The sequence below is a fragment of the Ambystoma mexicanum genome, assembly GCF_040938575.1.
Source record: "Ambystoma mexicanum isolate Mex_15411 chromosome 12 unlocalized genomic scaffold, UKY_AmexF1_1 Mex_chr12_unloc.1, whole genome shotgun sequence".
Classification (NCBI taxonomy): Eukaryota; Metazoa; Chordata; class Amphibia; order Caudata; family Ambystomatidae; genus Ambystoma; species Ambystoma mexicanum.
Window position 1 is genome coordinate 4,154,513 of NW_027182322.1, and position 6,000 is coordinate 4,160,512.

A 6,000-nucleotide genomic window follows, 5' to 3' on the forward strand; every position below is an offset into this window, starting at 1 on the left:
TGCAGGTGTGACATGGAGTCATCATGAACATGCATCCCTTTATAAGGACATAACATGGAGGACGCATGAACATGAATGCCTGAATTTTATGGTGGTGGCCTTCGGGTGATTTGGAACGTGCAATTGGTGAAGAGCACTTCTCCTGCGCAAAAAAATAAATGTACTATTAGCACCCCGGAGGGAGCCTCTGCACTTCTTATAGGGAGAAAACTCTGCAATGGAAGGGGACAGGGTCAATAACAGCTGTAAACTCTCACAAGACCATCACTGCTCTCACACTTTCCTGCTCTCAGGCTGGCGGGCCATTATCGGCCCTGGCTGCCGCACCATTGCCAGGTTTGTGTAACTGTATTATTTCTAATTGGCTCCACTTTGATGACTTTCATTTGGATTCTGACTTGATTATTGAGATCTTAAATAAGTGACTGGGGATCAGGTGTCCACTTATTCTCATGGATAACATCACAACCAACCTTTAATTCAAACATGAGTCATGACATCACAGATGGAGTACAGCTTATGATAGAGGTGGAACGTCACATTGTAGCAGCCCAAGTAGCTCGCTGTGATCGTATAGTGGTTAGTACTCTGCGTTGTGGCCGCAGCAACCTCGGTTCGAATCCGAGTCACGGCATTGCGGTGAGGCAATGTCACGGCAGTTGGGCAGATATTTTAGAATTTCCATTAATACATTGGCAATCTCTGTGGAGGACTGAAACAATTCGATATGTCCTGTTACTGTTATGAACCTTTTGTTTCTTTAATGCTCTTTGCACACTTTTTCATCGGGTGACTGTAATGTATTTCAACCAAATCTAATTAAGAGCGCATTATGTGGTGACATTTGCAGTACATGAAACATTATAACACTGCCATTTACGTCAATAACCACTAGCTTGATTACGACATATGTATTGCAGCGACAGTATTTCCCAGTTACAAATGGGAATAAAAACAACATCCGCGAGGGATTGAACCAACAACATTTAACTGATGTTGCCAATGGAGCGCGTTACAGAGAGCGCGATGTCCCGCCTTTACAGTCACACGCTGATGATAATACAGATGTTTAAATAAACAGGCATATCTGTGGACTTGTGGTCTTTCTACATTGGGACTCATAGTCTAGTCCTAGGCTAGTGTAGGCACTGGCGTATCTTTTAGTGGAATGAGAGGCATTCTGTAGTCGCGTGAAAGGACCTTTCAAGTCAATCTGATCTGTATTGTCAAGTGAAAAAAAGCGTTCTTAGACACAGTGAGGAGTTTTTGGGGATAATGGGAAAATCATTTCCAACTAAATGACAGGAATTTCTTAGTCCAATCATGAGGTGTGCTAGGCTTTTTTATACTGTGGCGGAAAGAGAGAGAGTATAACAGTCATTATAAATAAAGGGCCAAGGAAGTGACAGTTTATGGAAGGAACAATTTGCACATAGTTTTAGAATGTGGTCAGGAGGAGGACAATTGCTTACACATATGAAACATTAGAAGGTAGACATTATGGAAGCACATATATTTCTTTATTTTTATTGTATTTGGGGAGAGGGGGTTAATATAGCACGTCCAATGTGGAAAAGTGCTTTCCATAGCACCTTGCAGGTGGGCGACATCTAGAGCTGTGCAGTAGCCACCCATGCCCCAGACGTCAAAGAGAACAAGAAGTTACACATGTTGGAAGTGAGGGTGAGACATTGAGGAGATATGATCCCCGTATGAAGCCGAGAGAAGGAGGAGGCGTGAACGTGCATCCATGTATGCAGGCGAGAAGGGAAGGAGCATTGGTCATGCATCCCTGCATGAGGGTGAGACAGGGAGGAGATATGATCCCCGTATGAAGCCGAGAGAAGGAGGAGGCGTGAACGTGCATCCATGTATGCGGGCGAGACAGGAAGGAGCGTTGGTCATGCATCCCTGCATGAGGGTGAGACAGGGAGGAGATATGATCCCCTTTTGAAGCCGAGAGAAGGAGGAGGCGTGAACGTGCATCCATGTATGCAGGCGAGAAGGGAAGGAGCATTGGTCATGCATCCCTGCATGAGGGTGAGACAGGGAGGAGATATGATCCCCGTATGAAGACGAGAGAAGGAGGAGGCGTGAACGTGCATCCATGTATGCGGGCGAGACAGGAAGGAGCATTGGTCATGCATCCCTGCATGAGGGTGAGACAGGGAGGAGATATGATCCCCGTATGAAGCCGAGAGAAGGAGGAGGCGTGAACGTGCATCCATGTATGCGGGCGAGACGGGAAGGAGCATTGGTCATGCATCCCTTCCTGAGGGTGAGACAGGGAGGAGATAAAATCCCCGTATGAAGCAGAGAGAACGAAGAGACATGAACGTGCATCCATGTATGCGGGCGAGAAGGGAAGGAGCATTGGTCATGCATCCCTGCATGAGGGTGAGACAGGGAGGAGATAAAATCCCTGTATGAAGCCAAGAGAACGAGGCGGCATGAACATGCATCCTTGTATGCAGGTGTGACATGGAGTCATCATGAACATGCATCCCTTTATAAGGACATAACATGGAGGACGCATGAACATGAATGCCTGAATTTTATGGTGGTGGCCTTCGGGTGATTTGGCACGTGCAATTGGTGAAGAGCACTTCTCCTGCGCAAAAAAATAAATTTACTATTAGCACCCGGAGGGAGCCTCTGCACTTCTTATAGGGAGAAAACTCTGCAATGGAAGGGGACAGGGTCAATAACAGCTGTAAACTCTCACAAGACCATCACTGCTCTCACACTTTCCTGCTCTCAGGCTGGCGGGCCATTATCGGCCCTGGCTGCCGCACCATTGCCAGGTTTGTGTAACTATATTATTTCTAATTGGCTCCACTTTGATGACTTTCATTTGGATTCTGACTTGATTATTGAGATCTTTAATAAGTGACTGGGGATCAGGTGTCCACTTATTCTCATGGATAACATCACAACCAACCTTTAATTCAAACATGAGTCATGACATCACAGATGGAGTACAGCTTATGATAGAGTTGGAACGTCACATGGTAGCAGCCCAAGTAGCTCGCTGTGATAGTATAGTGGTTAGTACCCTGCGTTGTTACCCTGCGTTGTGGCCGCAGCAACCTCGGTTCGAATCCGAGTCACGGCATTACGGTGAGGCAATGTCACGGCAGTTGGGCAGATATTTTAGAATTTCCATTAATACATTGGCAATCTCTGTGGAGGACTGAAACAATTCGATATGTCCTGTTACTGTTATGAACCTTTTGTTTCTTTAATGCTCTCTGCACACTTTTTCATCGGGTGACTGTAATGTATTTCAACCAAATCTAATTAAGAGCGCATTATGTGGTGACATTTGCAGTACATGAAACATTATAACACTGCCATTTACGTCAATAACCACTAGCTTGATTAAGACATATGTATTGCAGCGACAGTATTTCCCAGTTACAAATGGGAATAAAAACAACATCCGCGAGGGATTGAACCAACGACATTTAACTGATGTTGCCAATGGAGCGCGTTACAGAGAGCGCGAGGTCCCGCCTTTACAGTCACACGCTGATGATAATACAGATGTTTAAATAAACAGGCATATCTGTGGACTTGTGGTCTTTCTACATTGGGACTCATAGTCTAGTCCTAGGCTATTGTAGGCACTGGCGTATCTTTTAGTGGAATGAGAGGCATTCTGTAGTCGCGTGAAAGGACCTTTCAAGTCAATCTGATCTGTATTGTCCTGTGAAAAAAAGCGTTCTTAGACACAGTGAGGAGTTTTTGGGGATAATGGGAAAATCATTTCCAACTAAATGACAGGAATTTCTTAGTCCAATCATGAGGTGTGCTAGGCTTTTTTATACTGTGGCGGAAAGAGAGAGAGTATAACAGTCATTATAAATAAAGGGCCAAGGAAGTGACAGTTTATGGAAGGAACAATTTGCACATAGTTTTAGAATGTGGTCAGGAGGAGGACAATGTGCTTACACATATGAAACATTAGAAGGTAGACATTATGGAAGCACATATATTTCTTTATTTTTATTGTATTTGGGGAGAGGGGGTTAATATAGCACGTCCAATGTGGAAAAGTGCTTTCCATAGCACCTTGCAGGTGGGCGACATCTAGAGCTGTGCAGTAGCCACCCATGCCCCAGACGTCAAAGAGAACAAGAAGTTACACATGTTGGAAGTGAGGGTGAGACATTGAGGAGATATGATCCCCGTATGAAGCCGAGAGAAGGAGGAGGCGTGAACGTGCATCCATGTATGCAGGCGAGAAGGGAAGGAGCATTGGTCATGCATCCCTGCATGAGGGTGAGACAGGGAGGAGATATGATCCCCGTCTGAAGCCGAGAGAAGGAGGAGGCGTGAACGTGCATCCACGTATGCGGGCGAGACAGGAAGGAGCGTTGGTCATGCATCCCTGCATGAGGGTGAGACAGGGAGGAGATATGATCCCCGTATGAAGCCGATAGAAGGAGGAGGCGTGAACGTGCATCCATGTATGCAGACGAGAAGGGAAGGAGCATTGGTCATGCATCCCTGCATGAGGGTGAGACAGGGAGGAGATATGATCGCCGTATGAAGCCGAGAGAAGGAGGAGGCGTGAACGTGCATCCATGTATGCGGGCGAGACAGGAAGGAGCGTTGGTCATGCATCCCTGCATGAGGGTGAGACAGGGAGGAGATATGATCCCCGTATGAAGCCGAGAGAAGGAGGAGGCGTGAACGTGCATCCATGTATGCAGGCGAGAAGGGAAGGAGCATTGGTCATGCATCCCTGCATGAGGGTGAGACAGGGAGCAGATATGATCCCCGTATGAAGCCGAGAGAAGGAGGAGGCGTGAACGTGCATCCATGTATGCGGGCGAGACAGGAAGGAGCATTGGTCATGCATCCCTGCATGAGGGTGAGACAGGGAGGAGATATGATCCCCGTATGAAGCCGAGAGAAGGAGGAGGCGTGAACGTGCATCCATGTATGCGGGCGAGACGGGAAGGAGCATTGGTCATGCATCCCTTCCTGAGGGTGAGACAGGGAGGAGATAAAATCCCCGTATGAAGCAGAGAGAACGAGGAGACATGAACGTGCATCCATGTATGCGGGCGAGAAGGGAAGGAGCATTGGTCATGCATCCCTGCATGAGGGTGAGACAGGGAGGAGATAAAATCCCTGTATGAAGCCAAGAGAACGAGGCGGCATGAACATGCATCCTTGTATGCAGGTGTGACATGGAGTCATCATGAACATGCATCCCTTTATAAGGACATAACATGGAGGACGCATGAACATGAATGCCTGAATTTTATGCTGGTGGCCTTCGGGTGATTTGGCACGTGCAATTGGCGAAGAGCACTTCTCCTGTGCAAAAAAATAAATGTACTATTAGCGCCCCGGAGGGAGCCTCTGCACTTCTTATAGGGAGAAAACTCTGCAATGGAAGGGGACAGGGTCAATAACAGCTGTAAACTCTCACAAGACCATCACTGCTCTCACACTTTCCTGCTCTCAGGCTGGCGGGCCATTATCGGCCCTGGCTGCCGCACCATTGCCAGGTTTGTGTAACTATATTATTTGTAATTGGCTCCACTTTGATGACTTGCATTTGGATTCTGACTTGATTATTGAGATCTTAAATAAGTGACTGGGGATCAGGTGTCCACTTATTCTCATGGATAACATCACAACCAACCTTTAATTCAAACATGAGTCATGACATCACAGATGGAGTACAGCTTATGATAGAGGTGGAACGTCACATTGTAGCAGCCCAAGTAGCTCGCTGTGATCGTATAGTGGTTAGTACTCTGTGTTGTGGTCGCAGCAACCTCGGTTCGAATCCGAGTCACGGCATTGCGGTGAGGCAATGTCACGGCAGTTGGGCAGATATTTTAGAATTTCCATTAATACATTGGCAATCTCTGTGGAGGACTGAAACAATTCGATATGTCCTGTTACTGTTATGAACCTTTTGTTTCTTTAATGCTCTTTGCACACTTTTTCATCGGGTGACTGTAATGTATTTCAACC

At 46.6% G+C, this 6,000-nt stretch overlaps 1 non-coding gene across 1 annotated transcript; it reads left to right on the plus strand.

The window, feature by feature from the left end:
* The first annotated feature begins 562 nt into the window (after positions 1–562).
* TRNAH-GUG (transfer RNA histidin (anticodon GUG)) lies at positions 563–634 on the plus strand. The gene has a single exon. It is a non-coding gene; the product is annotated as a tRNA-His (tRNA).
* Positions 635–6,000: the final 5,366 nt, after the last annotated feature.